At 31.2% G+C, this 9065-nt stretch overlaps 1 protein-coding gene across 2 annotated transcripts in view; it reads right to left on the reverse strand.

Moving 5' to 3' along the window:
* LOC125059229 overlaps positions 1–7515 on the reverse strand; it is a 75035-nt gene extending 67520 nt beyond the window's left edge. For both annotated transcript variants that reach the window (XM_047663550.1, XM_047663549.1), the window contains exon 1: positions 7262–7515. The gene's annotated coding sequence lies outside the window, so the exon portion shown is untranslated. The remainder of the gene's footprint in view (positions 1–7261) is intronic.
* Between the last annotated feature and the right edge of the window lie 1550 nt (positions 7516–9065).

Here is a 9065-nt window from a genome sequence, read left to right on the forward strand (position 1 = left end):
ATGCTCGGTCCGGCACGCGCCAGGACACGTACCCACTATAACTCGGGGTGGCCCTCGCTGACATTCTTTTACGAACCATAGACACATTGCTATAACAATCCATGAATGGTTAACGAAAGTTTTAATTGCAATCATTCGTTCTTTTTTAAATTAGGAACATGCAAAGAACAAAGCACTTATCTCGTTCTAAATTCAAAATGTGAAGCAATTGACAAACGAAAGTTCTTTTAAGCGCGCCCCAAAAAGTATACGTTCGAGACAGATCACGTGCAGGCGGCTGGAAAATATCATTCGTAAAAAGTAAATAGTATTTAAATTGCAAATGCTTTTAATCTATAACATAACTCAATAGGATATTTATTATTTCACGTGGAGATCATAAAAGCTTAACTAAAACATTCAATCAAGCGAAGATTTGAATAAAATATTACTCAAAAATCATAATGTTGGCCGGAGCTAGTTTCGTTTCGGCGGAGATATGATCCTATTGATTGATGGGTGACCACGCTGCGTGTGAACACGACCAATTTTTTAACGTCCACCTACGGTAGTGTTCGAAAGTCATTCGGGGCTCATGATTGAATGGTTTTCGTTTGATCTAAGAATGTTGACCCCGGGTGTGTGGTACGGGCTACGTGTTTTGGACTTAATTAAAAATGTATAAAGAATGTATTGCATGTCACGGCCGTGTGTCTAACTTTTGAATTTCAACTCAAACATTACAGATAAGTATCTAAAAGTAATTATGTACTAGACAATAAATTTTAAAATCGTAACGAGCAAATTGTCAATTTAAAATGACATTTAAAACACTTGTCGCACAAATCAAAAAGCCAAATTAAATCATTTATCTAATATCCGTCTGTCATATTTAAAACACGATTCCAATTTCAAATCTATTTCCAAATTTGAAATCGGAGTAAACACTCGTTCTTTTATGAATGTAAGGATGCGCATTCGTCTGACGGCTTAACTGATGCATTAATGCCTCGAATGATCGTTAGTTTTTTTTTTGTATGTTCGTCCGGAGATTGGTCATTACATCTGAATATGTTCTTAACATTGAATCACGATCGTGATGTAAGTAGCAACGTGCTCTTTATGTTGAGTTTCTTGTTTCCGGATCTATTTGAAAGTGGCGTGATTAAATATCGAAGTAAGTAATTGGTTTTGTGTCTGAAATGTATGCAATTCGTGTTAGAATAATTTTTATAATAACAGTAATAATACTTACCTAACTGGAACACAATCTGGTTGAGTAAATCATGGACCGTTCAAATTATCAATTAATAGTCAGCAGTCAATAGCTTGTCAAAAATTAAACTCGTTTACATATCCGCTCGTTCTTTCGTTCATTCACTTTAAATTGTGTATTATCTACAAAGAAAAACAAACATTGTGTAACAATAATTTATTAATAAGTATTCCTATAAGAAAAAATCCTTTTGACAAAGAGTTTAAGATTGAAATAAAAATTTCTTTTAACTAGAAATTCTACCACATTCTACGAAACACAAGTAATAATTAACGACTCCCATATTCCTTAAATACGGGAATTAACCCCAATTGAGGGATCGCTCTATTTAAATGACCAACTATTCAACTTTGTGGAAGTCTTGACACGTCATTATATGTCCCACGGTGTATGATATTGAACGATGTTAATTGGTGATCTAAAACTTTGAATGTTCAATTAATAATGAATGAATGAATATTCTGAATCATTTGACAAAGACATCGTTGTAAAAAGTTTCGATAGTACAACGAGAAATTATTTATTGTCTACAATATCGTTTTAAGTAAGCTATAATATATATATAATAAATTCAATCATTGGTCCTTATTATAAGGGCTATTATGTTTCACATTAAGAATAATTTTCAAATAACTAAATTGTAATTGATATTGTAACTTATTCCGTTTTAATAAGGTTTGCTTTGTAAAAGCAGTCTCACAACCAAAGGATAAAATGTGAAATGGATTATTTTTTCAAAAATGGAATTAAGCACAGACAATAACGCTCATTGTCTTCAAAGATGGCGGAGCAGACGGTTTAATATGAGATGTAGGCCTTATTATAATTTTATTATCCTTTCAGAGTTCATTCGTAAGTCGCAACCTTTAACAAACCTTAAGAATTCATGTTTTTAAAAGAGCTTTATTGTAATTCAAGTTCTGGAATGTGTTGAATGAGTGAATTGAACGATTGTTTTTATCGATTAATAGCAATTATAGATGCGGCTAAATATTTTTGAAAATGCCATTTCACAAAAAGGACTAACGTAGAATTTATATTGGTATTTATCCAAAAATAATAAAAGGGTTTTGAGTCTTGTAACAGGAAATAAACGACCATAAAATGTTATACGTTAATTAAACATTGCTTTTTACCAATTTCCTGATTCGGCATTATAAAGCGAGTAATTTTAGATAAATTTGATTACATCTTATGGCCTTTAAGTATTATTATTTATTAGGTACAATTACAACTTTTTAATTATACACCAAGGCCGTTCTGTTTACAAATAAAAGCGCAAAAGTGATTTTTCAATAAGTTCAAATGTGGAACAAGTTTGACAGTTTTATTTTTCGACCTCGATCTTAAACATTAGGCAATAGACAATCGTTTTTTAAAACTGGAACTGAACGAATGAACTGTGAACGTTAACACAATTATATTATAGTAAATGTCAAAATGGATTTTTTTCCACAAAAACCAATGAGGCTCCATCAAAAATAATTAACAGTATGAAGACATAAGCGGAATAAGTAGCTGATCTGCAATTGTAAACAACAATTAATAGATCTGGAGAAATACATCTGCCTATTATGGCTACCTGTTTGACGACTATAAGATAGATTTAGATGCTAAATTACTCAATTTGTTTTTGTAAGTGTGTTCATATATAAAGTCTATTCATTTTATCACTTAATTTTTATTAAATTTATAAAATAAAAGCCTTATTTGAAGTCGTGGGAATTTATCGTAAAAAACTAAATTTTAGGTAAAATTTAGCCATAAGGTGTAAGAAAATAACATTTTTCAACTGAATTTCCATGTTTTATAAAAATGTATGTTTTGTTTTAACATTTTTTTAAGGACATTTCACACCAATTGACCGAGTCCCATGCTAAGCTGGTGAAGCTTGTGTTATGGGTACTAGACGACGGATATACATACATATTATAAATAGATAGACATATAAATACATATTTAAACACCCCAAGACCTAAGCACAACACCAAATGCTCATCACATCGATGTTCGTCTCAGCCGGGGATCGAACCCGGGACCCATGGATTCGCAGTCAGGGGTACTAACCACTAGACCAATGAGTCGTCAAATTGTATTACTACTTTTTATAAATTGTGTCTGCTCAAAGACATTTAATTAGCCTATTACGAATAAGTAATTTAAACCTAACCTAATTTACTAAAAAGAATATTGAACAATACAAGTGTGTGTTGTATTTTTTCATTAACCACTGTTTAGCACTTAAAACTAACGTGCACTAACACTAATTCTAATGGTTTTTTCTTTTTCAATCATTGAAACATTGTTTTATATATACATATGTATATTATTAAGGAAATTTTACTATATCAATAATCAATATATACAATCTGCTAGATATAATTCAACTCTTTGGACTTTTGGACTCTAAACTCTGGATACTTACGAAGGATTACTTTTATAATTAAATTTTCTTATGTCCAAGGGATTGTGATTTCGTGTGAAAAATGTCAGTTTGTATCGACAAATTTTCATATAAATTAAGTTTTCGACTTTCTACATACACTATATTCATACATATAACTAAACCCCCAAGTCATAACATATAATACAAAAATGCGCCACGTACAACTGTTGCAATTCACTGGAATTTGATAATTTAATATTTGGAAAGGGCACCGAGGCTTATATGAATGAATCACGTCAAACCATTGTTAAGTGCCGCAGCTCCGAGTAAATTAGGAAATGTGTTTTTTATTGGAAACCCGCGAGGAATCACAATTGGTATAAAATATTACACGTACAATTCCAGTTAGCACCGTGAGACTATTTAAATATCATGGCTCGTTAAGTCCATGGATGACAATAACGGAATTTTTTATAGTAATGAATCGTTTTTGCGAAGAAATTCCATTTAGATCGATTATATAAGTCCGCACAATCAGCCATATATTATTATGCATGCAAATGTCATATTTAAAGTTATAATCGTTGTCAAAACTTATGGTCTTAATACGCTCCCTTTAAAGGCACCTTTAAAAATTTAATCACCTTCCCCTTGAAAGCATTACACGGCAGTGGTCTATAACTTCTAGGAAGGTGATTAAATAGTTTGATTTCATTACAATTTTTAGAATACATCGTGGTACAACATACACCCACAGCCGCGTTGGATCCCTCGGTATATCTATACAGGCAAATTTCATTAAGTGTTTTGAACAATTTTGGATGCTTTTTACAGTCATAACTGCTTCAAGGATATATAAACTTTATTAACTTCGATATTGCTTTTATAAGGTTTATCTAAATTTTATAAGTAAGCTTTGATTAATCCACGTTTGTTGAGTGCCTATGGAGGTCCTCAATACATTAACTACTTAGCACAAAGTAATTTTTCAAGTACCTAATCAACCAAAATCTGAGGAAAGTTACTTCCCTAATATTTTAAACTTGGTTTAAAATTTCGTTAGTGTTACTTTTTAATATAATCGGCATTCGTACATTATATTTTAAATATAATACCTTTCTTGGAATTAAACGTTTTAGCGTATCAATAGAAATTAAGTTAAGTACAAAAAATTAATTATCTGACCAATTTTATGTTATTTACTATGAATGTTTTTTTTTTATAACTTACTAGTGACATATTGTTTAAGTTTTTGTAATTTATTTTCTACGATCTACAGAAATCATCCCCTTAAGTTAAATAAGATAATGTTAAATTTATTATTAATTGTTTTAACATTTAAGGAAAACAGATAAAACAGTGCTACAATTATTTAATACAACTAATTTAGTTTCTATACATAATTAAACCAGTAAACTCATGAAATAATAAAAAATCTTACAAGCTTTCCTAAATTTAACAATCGTTTAATGAAATATGGTTCGCCAACTCATTGTTTTGTGGTTTTATTTATAATAACGATCACGTTCTTGATTGTTTTGTGTTGTGGCGTCATTCGCCTGATAAGGCTGTTCCGGTCGAAATCCCTTCAGCACAAGACCGTTCTACAAACGTGTAAGAATTGTGACCCCCCGGCGGGGCGTGGGACATATTCAGCTTAATAGTCTTTGGTTTACGCTATAATTAAATTTTTACGTTTAACTCAACTCGTACAATGGTTTTCAGTTATTTTAGTAAATTCCCGTTTTAAATGTTTGATATATAAGGGATAATACAAGAACATATTGATCTCAAATTTAATTATTAATTTAAATTATGTATTAACACTTCGTTGCATACAAAAAATATAATAATAACGAAGCTTATTGATTTAGAGTGATCTCTTCTAGGCAACCATTGTGAGAAAAGAAGAAATTAAATTAGATGAAGTGCAAAAACACAAGACATATAATTATTTAGACAAAAGTAATGGAACAAAACAAAGCAATTACATATGTAAACTGCGAACAGGACAAAAATTACTTATTGAACTAATAAAATATGTTATATTATATATTAACTAACACTAACAAAAAGTAGTTTTAATATATAATGTTAATAACGTTATACGAACTTTGGACAATGTTTTTTACGAGGGAGTATGAAATAATTATTTCACCTATATTTAGATATTTAGAAGAGATTTAAATGTTTATACATGCAATAAGAAACTATATATGTATATAACTCTGTCGTTAACGGTAAATAGATGATTCTGGGTCTGCTAAGTATATAAACATATGTCTTTTAGGAAGAATGACTCAGAGATATTTGTTTTAATAGTCTTGCTATATGTTTTAATAGCATATTATATCATACTATGACAACTAATTATAAAATGGAGTAATTTAAAGTGTATGAACAAGTTTAATTTAGTTTTAATTAAAAGTTTGGTTTGCGAAATTGAAATTCCAAAGCTTCGTATCAATATCTTTCAATTGTTGATAATAAATAATTTAATAATTTACACTACAGTCGTAATTACAATTATAATTAGATATGATTTACCTTGTTAAGCAGAACAAAACATTATTTAAAATTATTTCTGGATTTCCAGTCCAGATTTTTTTTTCATAGAACATACAGCTCTAAAGCGATCCGCCGCACATGGAAACTCACGCAAAAGCTCGCTAGTGCGTTGCCGGCCTTTTAAGACACTATTGAAATAGTTAAAAATACATAATTATTTTTTAAATAGCTTTGATTATTGTAAAGCTGGAAAAACACAACAACTTCAAATTTAATTCTAATAGGCAGTTTGAGGCTCTAAAGGTATTTAGCAAACGTCATAATCGAACCTCGACCCCGAACGGGAACATCGAACACACAACCTTCGACCTTATAATCGAAATGATCTAGTACAGTTTCTTATAGTATAGTATAATAGTTGGGCTTTGATTGGGTTTATTTAAAAAAAACTAAATTGAGCAAAGGTTTTGGACGCAATCTCTGAAACTAATGAGCCGATTTCAAAATTTATAATGCTGTACTGTAATTATATTTAATTGTGATTAACAATTGTTCTTATTTACACAAGCAAAATCACTTGGGAAAATGCTAGTTTAATAATATACATGTTTTCGGACGGAAAGTAACTGGTTGACAAATCGAATCGCTTTAAATGTTATGTACAACTGAAACGCTCCTTTTTTATGTAATAGGAGGCAAACGGGCAGGAGGCTCATCTGATCTTAAGTGATACCGCTGCCCATGGACACTCTCAATTCCGGAGGGCTCGAGAGTGCGTTGCCGTCCTTTTAAGAATTGGTACGCTCTTTCCTTCAATTTGTTCAGAAATTCTCCATATAAATAATAATATAATATTATTTCTTTTATTAATATATTAATATACCAACAATAACGTAATAAAAATCCTGTTTTTGGCATTTGTTTGTTAAAAATGACTTGAATTAACTTTAAGTTTCATTAAATCTTATTTACACTATACGTAATTAGGTTTAAATAAATCTCTCAGTTAAAAAAGTTTACAATTCATGGTAAAAGTTCAAAAAAGTTTTGAAGTCCTTGTTTAGTCTAAATGAAAGCTTTAAAGTTAAAGCGAATAATAAAGTAAATATTACCTTATAATAATATCCAACAGGAATAATAAACACAATGTTCATACACTTATTGTCACAAAGTTTCACAACACAGTTAAATAATACACAGTTTTAAAGTTTGACGCGGGAACGGACGCCGTTTCGAATTTCGAACCGCGGGAAAACAAGTCGCGCGCGCATACAACACGCGACTGAAAAAATTACCACAACTACGTAAGACTTCGAAACTAAATCAAAATACTCGATAGAGAGGGACGAGTCAAACGTGGCCCCACCCTTCCCCCACCCATACGCAAAAACATTCGTAAAAACGCGCCAACGCCGCGAAAACGTATTTTCTAAAACTATATAAATACTCTTTAGAACAATAATTCTAATTTTAAATGCCTATAGACAACCGTTTCGAACGATTTGATTTTGACGGATGTCAACTTTCCCGCGCTCCTGTAATGACATAAAGTCGACCGCGCGCTGCAGCCGCCGGGCTACGAATAAGACACAGATGCAAGGGAGCGTGTCTCAGCCAAAATAAAGGGTTTAGGGTTAATCGTGAGGTCGGACGGAGTTTTTATGAGTTCTGAGATGGAAATTGGAGCGAATTGCGATGACCTTCGACTTAGCTTTTTGTTGGCGATACAATTGACATTCCACAGATTAAGTTCAGGTGTTCGCTGTTTATAAAACCTCCGTGGTTTTGATTCTCAGGAAAACTATAATTATTTCGGCTTGCATCTTTAAAAGGGTTTCAAAACTTAACTTTTTAGTTAACCAATACAAAAAAGCAATTAGCTAAATAAGATTAGATTCGGCTCTAACAAATTATATTCCAGTCTTTTCCGGTTCAGACTTTAAAGTATTAACAAGTATTTTAAATGATTAAACAAATAGTACTCTCTCTCTTTTTTACTCATTTGCATAATAGCATGAGTGTGATAAAGGCAACACATGCATTTATAGCTCTAGGAAATGTCTCAATTTTTTACGTTTTTTCTAATATATTTTACTTATTTTAAAGCGTTATATTACAGTTAAATTTAAGACAATATACAATTGTTTATACCTAATGGCGAGTAAAATGATGTACCTTGTTATTAATTTTCATTAACTTTTCAACAGTACAGTACAGTTATAGTATATAGTACTGATGATATTAAAAATGACAAAAAATCAACTAGATATATCAAGAATAAGTTTTCTTGACAAAGTGTTTTTTTGGTTTTTCCTGCATTTTATTTAGTTTCAAGCAAGTCTCTTAAACTGTAGTATTTAAGACATTACTTACTTTATTTCTAAATAATAACCAAATTTGATTAATTAGTAGGGGTTTTTTGTCTTTCGCTACTATCACAAATATATGTGTAATACGTATACAACTTTCTTTCGTCCAACTTCGATTTTGTTCCCTTTGGGGTAGAGACTCTTGGGCCATGGGGTTCAAGTGCATAGGCGCTAATCAAAGTTTTAAGTTGGCGCCTGGTAGATCCATTGATCCTAGAGCTGGTGCGTTCCTCAACGAATAGGTATCGCAATACAGCGAGGAAATTCTGCCAGGTACACTGTCACAGAGACCAATCTTTTTAAATTTGTTTTAATTAATTTTTAATTATTATTACTATATAGGTAAAGAAAATTGTGAATACTGAATATTTGATTGTTATATTTAAAATTAAAAGAACGAAACATTTAATTGAATAACATTAAAAATTCGTAACAATTGTGCCAGAAGTATGTCTTAAGACGTCGCGCGTGCGCTGACAGACACGAGACGCTATACAGCGAAAATAAACCTGACATTTTCACATTCAAATCGAACCATTATAAATAA

Source organism: Pieris napi, chromosome 19, assembly GCF_905475465.1.
Source record: "Pieris napi chromosome 19, ilPieNapi1.2, whole genome shotgun sequence".
Lineage (NCBI taxonomy): Eukaryota > Metazoa > Arthropoda > Insecta > Lepidoptera > Pieridae > Pieris > Pieris napi.